Source organism: Mustela nivalis (genome assembly GCF_964662115.1).
Source record: "Mustela nivalis genome assembly, contig: HAP1_SCAFFOLD_2026, whole genome shotgun sequence".
In the NCBI taxonomy this organism is placed as follows: Eukaryota; Metazoa; Chordata; class Mammalia; order Carnivora; family Mustelidae; genus Mustela; species Mustela nivalis.
Genome location: NW_028134638.1, coordinates 41,864 through 59,312, shown reverse-complemented (window position 1 = coordinate 59,312; position 17,449 = coordinate 41,864). Strand labels below are relative to the sequence as shown.

At 54.1% G+C, this 17,449-nt stretch overlaps 1 long non-coding RNA gene across 1 annotated transcript in view; it reads right to left on the bottom strand.

The window, feature by feature from the left end:
- LOC309858209 overlaps positions 1-17,449 on the bottom strand; it is a 60,675-nt gene that overhangs the window by 12,616 nt on the left and 30,610 nt on the right. The window contains exon 3 of the long non-coding RNA XR_014308103.1: positions 10,094-10,674. This is a non-coding gene — a long non-coding RNA (uncharacterized lncRNA). The remainder of the gene's footprint in view (positions 1-10,093; positions 10,675-17,449) is intronic.

The window sequence follows — 17,449 nt, the reverse complement described above, 5'->3', positions numbered from 1 at the left end:
CCAGCTGTCGCAGGTGCCACTGAGCCCACTCCAGCCGCAGAGGCATCCTGCCAACCCAAGAAGCGGCTCAAAGAGAAGGAGCCTGACCTCCTGGACTTCCCTCCCAAGCTGGTGGCAGAGCAGCTCACCTACATGGATGCGGTGAGCAGCTGGGCCCCCAGGGTAGGAGGGCAGGGCCGGCTTTTCTTCTGCTCTCCGCTGCCCTATACCGGCTTTTCCCTGATGTGGACTCCTAGGATATAGGGCCAGATCTCAGCTGCAGCCCTAACCGACCGGGGAAACCCATCAGGGTTTTTAGACCTGAGCTTTCACTGTCCAGCTGCGGACTGTGGAGACAGGCACTGAGAAGGACTGAGGCAGAGGTACCACGCAGATGCAATGACTCAGAAGCGAGAGCCCGTAAATGGGAAGGCTCTGGTCCCCCGCGGGGAGGAGGGCAGCTCCCTGTGTGCAATCCCGTCCATGGGTCGCCCACCCATCTGCCTGGGAGCCTGAGCACCATCAACCTGGCTTAGGCATCTGATGCGTCCTGAAGGACAGGCTAGACACGGAAAGCCATGCTTTCAGCCACCAGGTGACAATGGGCACCTGTAAGGAGACAGGGACCGCAGGGATGAGCATTTGGAGGAGGAGATGCCCCCTTGGGAGCACCACCTGGTGCGGCCCCCTGGACATGGAATGATCAGGGTGCACACGCCTTCCTCCCTTCCCTTGCCTCTCTTGGCTCCTGGGGCATCCCGCACTGGCTTCCCTCGGAGAAGAAGAGGGGCATGAAATGCAGGCTCTCTAAGCAGGCTCCGGCCACATTCGCAGCCTCCTGAGCTCCAGCTCTGACCTGGGACCCCTCCCGAGGACATGAGTCTTGCATGGGCGAACATGTGTGGGGCTCAACACACCTCCCCCTGTCCCCTAGGAGCTGTTCAAGAAGGTGGTGCCCCATCAGTGCCTGGGCTCCGTCTGGTCCCGGAGGAACAGGCCTGGCAACGAGCACCTGGCACCCACAGTCCGGGCCACCATCGCCCACTTCAATGCTGTGGCCAGCTGCATCGTCACCACGTGCCTTGGCGACCCAAGCATGACAGCCCGGGACAGGGCCGTGGTGGTGGGCCACTGGATCCGGGTGGCCAAGGTATGCTGTGGGAGGCCCAGCTCCCTGAGGCTCGCCTGAGCCTCGGGAACTGCTCTTCTGTCTCGCTCCCTTCTCAGGGCTGAAGGCCCTGCTCTAAGGCCTGTGGTCCCTAGGCTCTTCCTCCCGGGGGCATGGCCCAACGTTGGGACGCTCAGTTCCCACGTGACGCCTCCTTTGCAGTGAGGGAAAATCCTCCCTCTCGCCAGCAGTGTTCCTCTTTAGGGCTGACCTGTGCCCTTCTGCAGCTCCCTGGACATCAGCTTCACCCGTGGGGGAGCCCTAAACCGAGGGGGGCACTAAAGCTCTCGAGCATCTGGGGCTCCTGCTCTCCCACTGACAGCTCCTTCTCCTCCCTCCCCCAGGCCTGTCAGATCCTAGGGAACTACTCCTCCCTGCGTGCCATCCTGGCGGCTCTGCAGAGTGCCTCCATCCACCGCCTGCAGAGGACATGGGACAACGTCTCCAGGTGAGGAGGCTTCTCTGCAGGAGGGGCCAGGATGGAGGCGGGATCTCCCACAGGCCTGTCCTTTGCCCCCCTCAGTCAGCTTGGACCTCCTGGGAGGCAGCAAACCCTGACCAAAGGACCTGGGCCCGGGGCTGCTCCTCTCAGCCTTCCTGGGGAACAGGCCACCAGGCCTCCTGCTTGAGAAATCCAATGTCCTCCATGCCCCACCCTGGCCTCAGCTGAATTCCATATTTCCACGTGGTGACTTGGCAGCCACTGAAGTCTCTGCCCATGGTTCAGCCAGAACCCCACCCAAACCGAGCTGTTCAATTAAGCTGGGAAGGGACGCCCAGGGGGACGCCCAGGAGAACGCCCTCCCATGTCCTACGAAGACCCCAGTGCTCAGAGCAGCCCAGAGCAAACCCTCAGCCAGCCCCGTGGACATGCGGGGCTGCTCCAAGAAAAGGGACTCGCACTCTACCCTGCCACGTTAGGACTCCCCTGAGCCTAACTTCTTTCCCTCTCTTCAGGAAGAGCTTCCGAACATTCCAACAGCTCTGCACAGAAGGCAACCCCCAGGGCAGGGAACTACTCATCAAGGTAGCACGGGAGGTGCAGGGCTCCAAGGACAGGAGAGGGGTGGGAGGAGGCGTGATCCTGTGTGGATGAAGTAGGGAATGGCCTGAAGCATTCCTCGGGGAGCAGAAGCCTTTGGCAGGAATGTGCTGACAGCCTGGGCTGAAGATTCCCCCTGGGGCTGGGACAAGCGGGTGCTGCCCATCCAGACTCCCTAGGCTAGATTTCAGGTCTCTCTGTGTCCATCCATCGAGAAGGTCCACATGGGGGCCCACATGAACGCGGACAGCCCAGAGGACAGGCCCCTGCTCACAGATGGGGTGGGGATGGGTTGTGGGCCACAAAAATGATGATCCTAAGAGGATCCTGAGTGCTCAGGAGACCGCAGGAGGTAGGTGGAGTTCCCCCTTCTGCCCATGGGAAAACAGGCTCAGGGAGGCCAGGCTCCAAGCTCCAGGTCCCCCATGGACTGAATGGGGGAGCTGAGATTGTTCTAGAAGGACTCGTGGCATGCTTCAGGGGAATGGAGCGTCAGTATCAGCAGACGTAGGTCAGACGTCTAGGGTCTGCAGTCCAAGACGGTGGGCGCAAGGGGACTGAGGCTATTCTGCTCTCAAGGATCTTGTCCTTGGCCCTCTAGAAGCGGCCCTCGAACAAACTGGCCAGCCTGGTGAGGCAGCTGCAGAGAGCGCGGAAGGGGCTGCCCAAGAAGGTGAGTGTGCCTGAGGGACAGGGCCTCCAAGGCCAGGGGAGAGGGGCTCCTCCCTGAGGGCTAGAAGCGTCCAGATCAGGACAGGTGGGACCTGCCACTCCAGCTCCACCTCCTGCCTGCCGCCACAGTTGCTCAATGTCTTCTTTCCTGGGGACCAGGAGGAAGGAGTCTAGCAGGCTGGGTAGAGAATGGATTTGGGGCTGGGGAGGGGCCCGGGGCTCCATAGCCAGGGGGTTTTTTGAATTTCAAAAAGCAGGCCCTGGAGGGGATTAGGAGGAGTCTGATGTTCTGGGAGGGTGAGGGGAAAGCGAATCCAGGGGAAGCAACTAAGGGTCCTAGGCCCTTTTCCATGTGGGAAAGTGGGGTGGGCCAGGACGCTGAAGTCTTTTCGGGGAGGGCCCCTGTGGGCACCAGACAGCAGGGACTCATCCCAAACCTACCCCTCATGACACAGGGTGTCGTCCCATACCTTGGCACTTTCCTCTCCGACCTGGTGGTGCTTGATACAGCAATGGAGGACTACCTGGAGGTGGGTGAGCCTGAGGATTGTGGAGGAGGGACCAGAGTCCTGAGGACAGGGAGCAGAGAGTCCCCGGACTGAGCCCTGAGCTCTGAGTCCTTCGGAGACCTCCCTTCCCCACAGCCTCACAGCCGCCCCTAAGAACTGGCATCTCTTGCCCATCTCAGTGCTGAGGGAAGGGAGTCTGCGCCCATCTCAGTGCTGAGGGAAGGGAGTCTGCACCCAGACGGGTGGCCCAAGACTGGGGAAGCACCAGCGCATCCTGAAGGTGAAGCTGCATGCGCTCTGTGTGCATGGGCTGCAGCCTCTCCCTCAGACCTTGCCTGTCGGGGACAGTGAAGTCAGGACCCTGCACATCAGCCACACTTCAGGAGCCCAGCAGATCCTGCCTGCCTGAGGCGTCTGCCGCTCCCTTCAGTCACCACAGAGTGTTGTGCTGCAGGGTGCTGACCGGGAGCCCTTTCAGCATCCCCCAGTCTTCCTTCCTCTGGACCCCAGGGCTTGCCCTAACCCCAGTCTCATTGTGTGTGTGGCTTGGCGGCCCCCTCCGGGGTCCTGGCCTACGCGCAGCCTCAGAACGGGTGGGTGTAAGGTGCTAGGACTGACCGGGGGCCTCTTTCTGAAGGACAATGGTTGTCTACTTTCCAGGGCAATGAGATCAACCACCGCAAAAAGAATAAGGTGAGCATACGTAGCCCTGGCTGTAGGGAAGGGCAGGCAGACCCTATCAGAGACGCCCCTGGGAAGAACATTGCTTGGCTCCATCCACTCCCCTCCATCTCCCATTTCCTGGGACAGGTTGCTAAGAATGAAGTGCAAGACCCATCGAGTCAGTCAGTAGGGATCCAGAAGGGCATCAAGGAGAACTTCCCTTGATGGAGGAGGGGCTAATTCTACTAGCCTCTGAGAACAGTTTGGGACCAGACGAAGTTGCATGCAGGAGGGTGGTCATGTGTGCCAAGACCCAGGACCCGACCCCTGTCCCGCTGCTCGGCCCTCACCTGGCCCTGTAGCTTCCCCACCCAGGCTCAGGGTGCATCCTGTGCCTCTGTCCCGGCCCAGGAATACCGAGTCCTCACGGACATCATGCTGCTCCAGGCGGCGGCAGAGAATTACTGCCTAGAGCCCCAGCATCCATTCACGGCCTGGTTCTGGGCTGTGGAGCGGCTCAGCGAGGAGGACAGGTGAGGCCCACTCAGGAGCTGGGTCAGGCGACGTCGGGGTGGACTCTTTCTGCTGGCCCCGCCTGGGATCCTCCTTCTAGGGCTCCCTGGGCAGCCAGACACCAGCTGTGGGAAAACCCTGGGAGGGACTCCTGAATGCCAGCTGCTGCTCAACTCACAGGTGTCCCTCTGTCCTTAGCTACAACCTGTCATGCCAGCTGGAGCCGCGGTCCTAGCTGGCCAGCAGAACACAAGCACCAGGACCACTGGCTACAGCCACCATCAGACCTGAACCCGTGCACACTGGCTGAGCCAAGGATTGCCCCTCGGCCCCTGGGCTACTTGTGGTGCACGAGCCCCATCCGCTGCTCAACACCCCTTCCTCCTTCCTCTCCCATACAGAATTACTTGTTCTGGAAGGGGCAATATTGAATATAATTAAAGGGTTGTTATTTAACCACAACCACCACCACCACAACAACAAAAAGGAATGAGAACCCTTGGGATTAAAGTTTTCTTACCCAAATAATAATAGTAGTAGTAGTAGTAGTAGTAATAATAATAATAATAATAATAATAATAATAATAAAGGTTTTTATTTTCTCCTCTACCTGCCCACATGTGCGTTTGGTTCTTTTATTTCCTACGGTAATGTACAACGTGTACAGACTCTCTTCTTCATTCCTGAACCCAGAAATCTTACAGAGTCAGCAGCTATTCAATGGGGCAGAAAGGAGAGGAGCCAGCCCTCCTCACTTCTGGTGGCACTACTCATTACTGGTGGCACCTCCCAATGCCGTTTCCTCAGAGGACAGGTTCATTTCTGTGTCAGGCATCTGGGCAAACAGCAGACACAGCCCTCAGGACCCCTGAGATGGAGACGTTGCAGGTCCTTCCCCAGGAAGGCAACAAACCCTGACCAGGCGAGTCCTGGAGAGTTCCTTCCCCTCCCCAGAACTATGTGCTGCCCAGGAGAGGGGCTGCTACTCTACCCTCTAAAGCAAGGAGGACGATGTCTTGCTTCCTTGGGGATATGCTACGTGTGCGTGTGTTTGTGCGGGTTTGGACCCAGTATTTGGGACTGACGGTTGTCGAGTTCAGTCTCCTGAATTGCATCAGCACGATGTAGGGAAAACACATGCAAAGAGATTCAACCCTGCCTGTGGAAGCTCCAAAATCTGAGGAAGATATTTTGTAAATGGAAGAAGGGCAGGCAGGACGTCCCGTCCTCAGTTTCCCTAGAGGCTCTCCAGGTTCACCCTTTACCAAGACTGGAATCCCCCTGGGATCCTTATCCAGGATCTCTGGATTCCTTTTCCCTGCTTCTTTTGGGTGAGGCTGGAGAAAAACGAAAGAAACTGGGAGGTGTCTCTGGCTCTATTCACGTCTATGCTGACCTAGGAGCTAGGATGTCCAGCCATCCTGCATTTCCTTACGCAGTTCTTGGCAAGGCCGTGGGGCCCTTCAGGCCCCTGACCCTCTTGGTCAGGTCCATGGTAGCCACTGCTCCCTGGCTGGGGCCTGATGGAGCAGAGATTGGTTCTCCCTTGCCAGGATAAAGGTTCAGATCCTTGACCAGAGAAACCCCACACTCTCCTGGCTGGCCAAGGGCACTGTCAGGTCCAGGTGGTTCTGAAGTCCCTGGTCTCCATCATCCACCAGGTGACACACCCATGTTCCACTCACTTGTCTGAAATGGGGAACTCGCCTGACGCGGTAGACCAACACACACATGGAATGTGAGCAGGGGAGAAGCGTCTATCATGCAAATGGATGCGAAACGAAGCAAGGGTAGGAATCCTTCTCTCCAGACACAACAGACTCTGAACCAAAGGGGGGAGGTACGAAGCCACAGAGAAGGACACTACTTCCTCGCAAGGGAGGCCATGTAATAGGAGAGAACATCTCGAAATATGTAGACACGCACCATGGGAGCACCCAAAGGCATCCAACAGTGCATAACAAACATAAAGTCACCTTTGACAGCCGTACCATGCAGTGGGGGACTCTAACACCCCACATCTGCTAATGGACACAGGATCCAAACTGACAATCAACAGGGAATCTATGGCTTTGAGGGATGCACCCGTTTCAACACGTAGATGCAGAACCTTCCACCCTGAAACCGCAGCATCCGCAGTGCTGGATTTCCAGTGCACATGGAACATTCTCCAGAGTAGATCACACGTTAGGGCACAACCCAAGTCTCAACAAACTCCAAAAGATGGATATCATCCCACGCATCTTTTCTCAGCACGATGCTACGGAACGCCAAATGAACCCTAAGAGCAACCCTGGAGAGACCACGAATCCATGGAAGTTCAATTACATGCTACCCAACCAGCACTGGGTCAACCCGGAATCCAAAGAGGATGTCCAAAATTACATGGAAGCAAAAGGACACGCCAAGGGTCCCCAACCTTGCAGATACAGCGCCAGGGAATCTAAGAAGACAGGATCCAGCACCACAAGAAAAATCCCCAATACCATCAGCTGACACATAAGGACCTAGCCAAAGCACAACACAGAGCTCCTGAGCAGTCGCTCAGCCTGGGCGAGTTGGAGCTCCTGCTGTTGGGTGCAGGCTTAGCTTCCATCTCGACTCTAAGTCCCAGCCTGGGGGGTGTTCTTTCCTTTCTCCCAGGACCATCCCCACCAGGGCCACTGGGGAATCAACCCTTCAGGGGGTTCTCGGCAGAGAGAAATGGCCCAAAGGGCCCAGGAAACAACCACCCCTTCCCCACTGGTGGATCAAGGTGGCCCATTAGCGCTCCCTCTGTGGAACATTCCACAGTGCTTTTGGGGGGACGACCCTCTCAGGCTCTGATGCCCAGGGTTTCTCGGCAAAGGGCAGATTCCGACTGAGTACCCCTGGGAGGGACCTGACACTCTGCACTTCCAGCATGCTCGCAGCTAATGCCCCGGCCACCTGTCCCCGGAGCACACGGAGAGACAACTTGCCAGCGGACCAGTGGACAAAACGTCCTCTCTTTCACCACCAGGAAGAGATCGATGCGCAACCGTCTGGCAGCCACAAAGAGGTGTTTGATTGTCAGGAAGATCAACAGCCAGGCAGGGCTTGGTCCACCCCCACAGGCCTCTCCTCCTCTTCTCCTCCAGAGTATAGGGAGGCAGGATGGCAGGAAAGACAGTTTGTTCAGTGGAAGGAGTCCCTTTCTCCCTAGTAGCCTGGGCACTCCTACGCTGCTTCCACTGTGGCCTCTGTGCAAGGCCATTCGAAACACCAGTGCTGGCTTGCGAAGTTCCGGGATACTGGGCAGAAAGCGATGGAACACAAGAGAGTCCCAGGGAAGTGACAACGGGTTTGGTCATGAAAGCTTGAAGCTGTCAAAGACCATCTCTTGCCCTATGTTCCCTTGGTCAGAAACCTTTCAGCAACCGCTCAGAGGAGAGACAGGCAGGTACAGAGCAGGGATGGGGAACCCTGGGAGCCACTGTGGACCGAACCGTGGGTGTTTTGTTAACATGGGCTTTGATTCATGTGTGACTTTTCAGAAACAGAAAAGAATAAAGGGAATTAGGAAACAGAGGCAATCAAAAACACCGGCTCAAATATAGGGAACATACTGTTGGGAACCAGGTGGGCGGATGGGTGGAAGAGGGGGTGGGGATTAAGAAGACACTTACTGTGCTGAGCACCGAGTCACATACAGAATTCCTGAATCCCTACTCTTCAACTGAAACGACGAAAATACTGTACGTCCATTAGACTGTATTTTCAAAATTGTCTTTGAAAGGTGGGTATTAGGAGACCAAAATGAGATTACGCTCTGAGAGTTTCCCAATCAGGTCTCCTCAGGCTGTACGTGAATGCACCTTAAAGATCAGTGAAAGAGCCCAAAGACAAAAGTGACATCTGTTGATATGGAAAGGCCAGTGCCCACCTCTGTGATCACAGAAAACACACACCTTCCTAGGATATTGGCTGTCGTAAAAGCATTTCACCGACGTCCCCTTGGAGCTACGCTCCTCTGGTATTTCCATTCTCCTTGGTTGTGTGTCCTCATGGAGTAGTTGAAGGGAATATTGCTACCCCGTGTTTGGTGGACTAAACCAAAGCTGGCTATTTCTAGCCCCTGGAAGACTGAGCTAAAGGGCCTTCTGGAAAACATTGCACAACTGGATCTCTCATCGTCTTCCAGAGAAGGAAAGGGAGGCCCCAAAGGGCACCAGTGGAACAGGAATACAGAGGAGGTTCTCCTGACACCAGCATCAGGATCCCAACTCCCTGAGCAAGAATGAAGAACCCCCGTCCCCCCACACACAATGGACACATATCACTGGAATGGGTCAGTTCCCAGGAAAAGCGAAATGCGGCCAAACATGGAAAGGTACACAATAACCTCACTGAAAGAAAGCCCACTGGGATCCCCTGCCCTGGGTCTTAAGTTCCACCTATGCATGAAGCCATTTGATAATCACAGGGGAAGGGAGGGAAAACTGAATGGGAAGCCACCAGAGAGGGAGAAAAACGATGCGAGGCTCTTCTCTAAGAAACAAGCAGAGGAGCCTAACAAATAGCAGGGAGCACATGGGGAGTTAGAGAGGAGAAGGGAGTTAGGGAAAACTGGAAGGGGAGGTGAACCTTGAGAGACTATAGACTCTGGAAAACAATCTGAGGGTTTTGAAGGGGCGGGGGCGTGGGAGGTCGGGGTACCAGGTGGTGGGTATTATAGAGGGCACGGATTGCACGGAGCACTGGGGGTGGTGCAAAAATAATGAATACTGTTATCCTGAAAATAAAGAAAAATTAAATTAAAAAAAAAAAGCAAAGAAACAAGCAGAGGGTTGCTGGAGGGGAGGTGGGTGCGGGTATGGGACAATTCGGGCAGGAGCATAAAGGAGGGCATGCGATGGGATGAGCACTGGGGTTGAAACGCAACTGATGAACAGCTGGGCACTACCTCGGAAGCTGATGAGGAACTGTACGGTGGCTTACTGACTTTCCACAACAACAACAAAATACAATCCAAGGTTCTGTGTTTCCTTGATTTTCAATGTGGAAAATACGGGATGATTTCTTTTCTTCCCTCAAGCAAGGAAATGACATAGCCTATTCACGAAAAGGCAATGCTCAGGACATTCTACCCCTTTCAGCCCTAAAGAAGTTTTTCAAACAGGCTTTCACCAGTTGCAGTCCTCATGCCCTTCTAGTCATTTCGGAGCACTCTTGACAGGGGGCAAACCCTTTTTTTCTTCAAGGTGACTCACCCCAAGCAGGTAATATCCCTATGTGCCACAGGAGTGACTACAGGTGCGCCCCCCCCCCCAACCTTTCCAAGGGCCTCACTACAAGTTTTCCAGAAAGGTGGCATGAATAGTACTGGCTGGAGGGGGATGCTGCATGACATCCATCCCTTTGTTCACTTGAGGGATGACTAGGGGCAAAGTCTCCATCTCAGTCGTGGACGTGCCAGAGCTCTCCAGCTCCCCTTCAGACACGGCCCTGCCCTCTCTCCCATAGAAGAACCTGCAGAACTACGTGACCATGAACTGGGAACACACAACAAGGGTACAAAGGTCTTACCTGAATTCAGCTCAGCATGGCAATGACAGACTGGTCCCTCTTGGAGGTTGTTCCCAGTGTCCTTGAGGCATTCGAACCCCTTCTTGGTGGCTGACTCCAGACAGTGGCTCACCTGTCACAGTGGCTCATGATAGAGGGATGAGAAGTTCCTCGGAGACAGGTGTCACCACACCACTATCATCACCCTTTGTCGTGGAATAAATCTATGTCCCTCGTCGGATTAAGAAACCCTTCAAACAGGACTGGAGCAGGTGGCAATAAAAGGCTCCCTTTGAAGAAGGGCTGAGCTTGGGGACATGTCCAGTCCTATGTCTCACTGCTGCCATCACCACACACAGTGGTGCCCCAAATGGGCAGGGTACCATTTCCAGTACACGGCTCCTGCTCGCCCAAGGTACCTATTCCTATCATCGCACCATCGCATCTGGTCAGGACCCCAGCATTAGGCCTGTGCGTCTCCAGTTCCTGCTGCTGCCTGCCTCCACCAGCGATCCTGTTTCCTCTCTGAATTCCGAGCGCCGCAGCATCCATCTTCCTCACCTTCACAAAACAGGATTGTGCAATGATTTCATGGATACGACCTGCAAGGCACAGGATGGAAAAGAAAAGGAAACTCACACCCTGGACATTCAGGATACTTAAAATCTTTGTGACTTGAATGACGTTATCAACCAAGGGAAAGCACAGTCCAGAAGTCGGGAAAGCATGTTTGCAAACCATGGATCTGGCAGGTTCTCAATATCCACAATATCTAGAGATCCCAGGAACTCAACAACATCAACAACAAGAGAAAAACAAGTCAAATGTGATGTGTGAATGTACACATGGGCAAGAGACATAACCTCAAAGCTATACGCAAGGAAGGAAATTGCAAGCAATGAGATACCTTTATGAATCCATGAGGTTGGCTCCCCATGGAAAAAGAAAAACAAAACAAAACACAACAAAGCAAAACAAAACAAAACAAAACACTCGGGAGAAAGGAAAAGACCAAGCCATGGCAAAGATAAAGAGAATTAGGAACCTTGCTGATTGGGTGTGGTAGGAATGTTTAAGGGCATGCTTGTGAAATCAGTATGACAGCTCTTCACAAAAATCAACTTGAGTGGGACACCTGGGTGGCTCAGTCTGTTGAGGTCTCAGGATCCTGGGATGGAGTCCCACATCGGGCTTCTTGCTCAGCCGGGAGCCTGCTTCTCCCCTGCCTGCTCTGCCTGCCACTTCTCCTGCTTCTGCATGCCTCTTTCTCACGCTGACAAATGAATAAATAAACCGTTTTTAAAAAATCAACTTTCGCACTACCATGTGTTTTAGTACTTGCCCTTCTGTGCTAGGTACCCACATTCATGAACAGGATAGTATGGTCCTGGAGACTTATCTGAGCACACCTTCTCATGGCAGCATGGTTCCTAAAAGCTAACCCATGAACGCAATCCAAGTATCTGTCCAGGGAGGAACAGATGTTGTATATACAGACGTTGGGATAGTATTCATTCGCTAAAGAGGACAAAAACATTGACATGCGCCACCCCGTGGGCGAACGTTGAGGAGGGTGTGCTAAGTGAGAGGAGTATGCATGAAGATAACCAACTTGGACTCCACTCTTAGGACCTACCTAGAGTGGACTCCGAAGGACAGAAAGTAGAATGGTGTTTGCCAAGGGCTGGAAGGAGGCGCTCGCGGGAAGAGTCTGACGCATGCTAAAGAGCTTTAGATGGACAAGATGCCAAGGAGATGGGAAGGTGGGTTCCAGGGAGCTTGGGACAAAGACATTAATGCTTTTTAAGACATTTAGAATGTACTCCGTGAACTTCATGGACTTCACGACCTAAAAATAAATTGCACTGAAAAGCTGCAAAGATGGAGAAATGAACACAGGACCATTTCATCTGGCCCTTTATACCCTTTCCAGGTAGGTCCTCTCTCAGCCATTCGACTTCTGCCATTTTCCTTGAGACAACATGGAGCCAACAAAATGTCCTTCTGTGCCTACTTCGAGGTTGAAAGACAGAATTGCCCCACCCGGGACAACTTTATGTGAGAAGGTATTTTTCAGAGTTAATTTCTTGAGACCTGTTATTCCTTGATCATGTTTTCAAACAGAACCCAAACTGAACATTCTCCTTCGTCTGCTTGATTTTTCCTTCCCTGATTTTTTCCCCCCACTCAGAACCCATTGTTGATGCAAGGGCTTGGGTGTTCCTATGCCTGTCGTCATCTACTGACTTTAGCTTCTGCTGTTTCCAGTTTTGCTTACGTGTCATTCCTTTACCAAGTCAACTTTCCCGAGGCTCATTATGAATAGTAAAATATTTTCGGCCCCAGTTGGATTGAAAGAACTGACATCGAGCACTGTGCACGTCTCAGCTACACAACACAATGACTTCATGTTCCTAGGCCCTAAAAGGATGACCAGAATAAGCGGCGTCCACAAGGATTCCTGACCATGGGGGTGGGCGCAGGGAGTTCTTGGCCATATTCCTTGGCTGTCTAGGAGTATGTTCCCAGGCGTGGAACTCTGGGATCCTACGGTAGATTGTTGGTTGGGAGCATAGGAGCTAACAAATGCCGGTGAGGACAGGGAGAACAGGGAACCCTTGGACACCATCCGTGGGAATGCACACTGGCACAAGTCACTGTGCAACACAGTATGGAGGGTCCCACAGTCTAGAGATGGACCAACGCACCAAACAGTGCCATGCGAAAGAAAAGAGCAAGCGTTCCGTGAGACAAACGAAGAATACTCTGAAAGAAGGCTGCAGAGTCATTGGAGAGAAAGGCCCGAAAGGCCTCACTGAGGGGGACAGCGCTGAGGACAGAATAAAAACAAGGGAGCTAGTCCCACACAAGTCTGGCTGCCCTGTGTCATGAAGAGGGAAGGCACCTCTGCCTTAGAGCCTCACTACCAGAAGCTGGGTTGGCCAGAGGACATGAAAGAGGCATCCAGTGTGGCTGGAGAGCAACTGGGAGCAGAGCAGAGGGTGGTGAGGAAGGCAGGGACAGGGCCTCAGGCCTGGGAGACAGGTAGCGATCTCTTGTCCCTCTGCAACGGCATTGCCCCAATACCCTGCATCTTCAAATGCATGGACTGAATGCCCCACAGTTGTTGCAGAAGAGGAATGGAGGCACAATTCCGCATGCTTCCTCCACATCACCATACTTGTGAGCCCGTGGTTGTAACTGAGGCTGGACTAGCAGAGGATTTTCCCCAACTTAGCACCCATCATTCGGGGAGCCATTCAACTCAGAATCTGAGTTTCTGGGCGCATGTTGGCCTTGCCACTGCCTCCGATCCTGGCACTGTGAGCCTCGATAGATGGCAGCGCCAACCATCTGGGCATGTTTTTCGCTTCAGATTCCGAGAAGAAAAGGGGAACAAGGGAGAAGTGGACCATGAGCAAAGAAACTAGGAAGTGCGAAACTCCTTGCCTGACATCTAGAGAAACACGAGGCATGCTATTTCATCACGTTGAGTAAGTACATCGCGTGGCTCAGAAGCCACTCGCTAACCACCCAGAGCTTGCAGAGTGATGCCTCCACCACAGGTCAGGATCCCTGGGAGCCACTGTGAAGGCTGCTCCCCTCATATACCAGAACGAGGGAAAGAGGTCTCCTTCTAAAGCTATGTGGGAAACAACTGAACCGTTTCACTACCGAGGATGACAAAGTCTGCATCTTCGTGCATTTCCACCCCATCATGGTGCCCCATTATAATGACGCCAAGAGGGAAAGGGACGGTTCCAAAACGACACAAAGCCGGGACCCAGGCCTCCTCGCAGCGTTCCTCCAGGCCACGTCCCACCCCTTCCTGCAATTCATCTGGCCTTCTATGTGTGCCTCTGATTTCCCGTGACACCGTCGCACACATACCACAAATACGGTCTACATACACCCTAAGATGTCCCAAGGAACTAGATTCTCCCTGGTCCCCACTATGCAGGTTGGGAATGTGGGCACTAGGGGAGACACACAATGACTGAGGACACAGGAGTGGGAAAGGACAGAGAACAAACGTCTGACTTCAGCTCTGTCTCCTGAAAGGGAGGACCTGAGTGCCAATTCCAGAGCATGGTGCCTCTGGCACTTTTGGCTCATTGTGTACAGTCCCGGGGAAGAGAGGTCAAGAGCCAAGTGAAGGGGCTGCAGAGAGGGGGTGACTTTAGGAAGGGCCCCAGGTATTAGAATCCTGAAAGCGTGACCTCATATTCTTCATGATAGGCCCCAACTGAACTTAGAACTCTGGCAACCAGGCACCCACTTTCAAAGGGCAACCTGCTCTCCAGCACACTTGAGTGGAGACCTTCGACAGAACACCATGTTCAGTTGTTGTCTTCCTACTTCCAGGGGTGCTGGGCCCACAGGAGCCCAGAGCCAGAGACATGACTGCAGTTGCACACAGTGCTTCAGCCCTCTTTTCCGAAGCTTCTGGTCATGGGGCCGGAGACACCAACAGGTAACACAAGGCAGCTCGGGGCAGCCCACTGGAGAGTGGGCAACAACTGTGGTCCCACCTCAGCGGGCACACACCACTGTCCCTTACTGTGTGGGAGCGCATCTCTCTCTCTCTCTCTCTCTCTCTCTCTCTCTCTCTCCCTGTTTGTGTGTGTGTGTGTGTGTGTGTGTGTGTGTGTTTGTAGAAGTGGGGACAGGGGATGAGGGATATGCCCTTCCTGGGCAGAAGCAAGCTGCCTGGTGTTGGAGGCTGGACCCATCTGTCATGTTCATACCCCAGGTCATAGCAGGCTGGATGAAAAGGGGAGGGTGACACAATGATAAGGCTCATGGTAGTCATGAGCCTTAGAGTGTCCTCTGGCTACGTCCTTGCTCAATGTCTTTTCAGCCATCCCTCTTAGCCTGAACTGGAGAACACGATGTCTAGTGGGGGTGTCCCCTGGTGGCAATGTTCCGGGAGGCTGCTAATGGCTCTTGGCCCTGTGTCTATGGGGCACTGCCTTTTCAGAGCTGCACCCCAGAGACTGTGAATGAGCTGGCTGGGGACTTCAACGACTCCAACTCGCTGGACAAAGGTCAGGTGTCCCAGGCCACCCAGGATCAGTGCTGCTCTGAGGTGAGAATAGGAAGAAGCTCCTCCACACCCAGGGCCCCCATGCAACGATGGGGACAAACCTGGGGCCTTCCCAGAGTGTTTCCACTTGACTATTCCACCGGCCCCACCCCAGAGTAACCCACACCTCCGCACATATGCCACACCTATGGGTAAGTAAGGGAGGAAGACACTCTTCACCTACGTGGGACTGGTAGAGAATAGAGTGAATGCTTTCCGTGGCATGGGGGGAAGTTGTTTTGATTTCTTTCCTCTGGCCTTGTGTTGCTTTTCACAAAGCCATGAGTATCTTGGCCTTTTCCCACGGGTTTTACGATTTTCCCTACTCATGCCAGCTAACAAGTGGAGAACCCAGCTGGGTTCTGGAGAACTGGCCCACGCCCTTCTAAATCCTCATACCAGATAGGGTGATTGAACCTACAAAAGGGCCGGTGGGATCAAGCCATTCTACAGGTCTTTCTGGAATGTATCAACTCTCAGAACACATCGAATCCTAGGAGGTCCACCAGCTCACAGGCTCTTTCCCTCTAGGTCCTCACAGTCCCCCTTTCTAAAGGACGTGGTCTGCTACAGTGACTCGGTCTAGCATTGCTGCTGGAATTTGACGTGACTCAAACTGCTTGCCATTCCAGCAATGCTGCAAGGAAAGGGCACCTCAAGGGTCCTCACAGATGATTTGGGTCACTCCATCTGCCAGACCGTAGACCCAAAGATTGGGTGGAAGGCCTCCGATGCCTCCTGGCCCAGGTAGCTGGCTCTGGCATGAGCTGCTGCAAGGCTTCAGCTACTCCATCTCCCTTGACAAGCAGCAGGGACCTCAGGCCACCAACAACATCCAGTCCTGGTCTGGGGTGAGAACGGGCCCAGGTTCATGGCCAGTCTCAGGACCCAGAGATGACCGGGGCCAGCCCACAGCCCAGACTAGACACAACTGGCTGCCCTGGGGCCTGCCAAGGAAGGTGGTTTCCCCCTGAACCTTTCTGCCCCTGACAGCAACAGGCCAAACCGCATCAGCATAGGCGAAATGCCATGTAGCCCATGCTTTGGACAGATCTCAGACCCAACGCGGATGACCTTGAGCAGGCTTGGAGATTCTCAACCTCTCTTTTCTCCTCTCAACAGTAGGGCTCCTTCCTCATGACTCCATGGCATACACATACAGATCTTCATACGGGCTAGGAAGAGACAGACAGGCTATTGCTGTCCAGCGAACCACACATGTTGAAGTCACCAGTACATTTAAGCCTAGATGGGTCCTTTGGAGGTTGGTTTTAGGTTTTCAGCCAAGAACCTTTTTTCTGGGTGGGCACACAAGTCCCTCGTCGTCTTGCCCAAGTTCCCAAAGGGATGGGAGGATGCAGTCTGAGCTCCAGACCCTGCTCTTCCTGGGGCTTCACGGCGTTGAAGCTGACTATGTTGCTCCCCACCCCGCCCCCTTGTCTGCCTGCTGGAAAAGGCATCATCCCTGTCCCCGGACGAGGCCTGCACGATGCTGGAGCTCAAACAAGGCACAGTGCAGAGATGGAGACATTCCCTGCTGCTATCCTTCCCGGATAGAAGCCTCTCAATCGTCACCACCATGTTCTCCATCTATCAGATGTTCCCGTCAGCCCGGCAGGTCCGGGATCACCAGTTCCCTCGGTGAGTGCCCACCTCATAGCCAGCACAAGGGGGAGCCTTCCGTCTACTAGTTGTAGGACTTGGGAATGTATCTGCACCTCTCTGACTTTCCCTCTCCTGTCCGGAAAAGTGGAGGTGCTAAAAGGATGAACCTCGTAGGGCGACTGCAGGGAGTCATGGGAGGAAACATGGCACGCGCCTCTCTGGGGCCCGGCTCTGCAGAAAGGGCTGCTGGACATGCTGGGCGTCTTCGCGCTGAACATTTCCCTCTCCAGGGAAGACGCGTTCAGGCTCAACCCTCACAGGCCTGTGGTCCTTCTGGGTCTAGAGAAAGGAAACGGAAAGCTGGCAGCTTTCCTATTGGCAAAGGACCTCTGAGATGCCATCTAGCTGGTCCTGACTGTGGTCCTTTATGTGCCCAGGTCGAGGGGACACTGGGAGCAGGCAGAGCAGCCCAAGGGCCACTCAGGATTTGCAAAGTCCTGTTTGGGATGATTTCATTCAATCATGGCTCTTAAGCACCTAGGAATGCAGGCTCTCTCTAGTCACCAAGAGCAGTGAATGGGTAACGTAGAGACAATGTCTGGGTCTCCATTCTCGTCCCAGGGTCACATAGGCACTCTCCACATCCTAAGCACGCATGTCTAGCGTTCATCAGATGGGGCATCTCT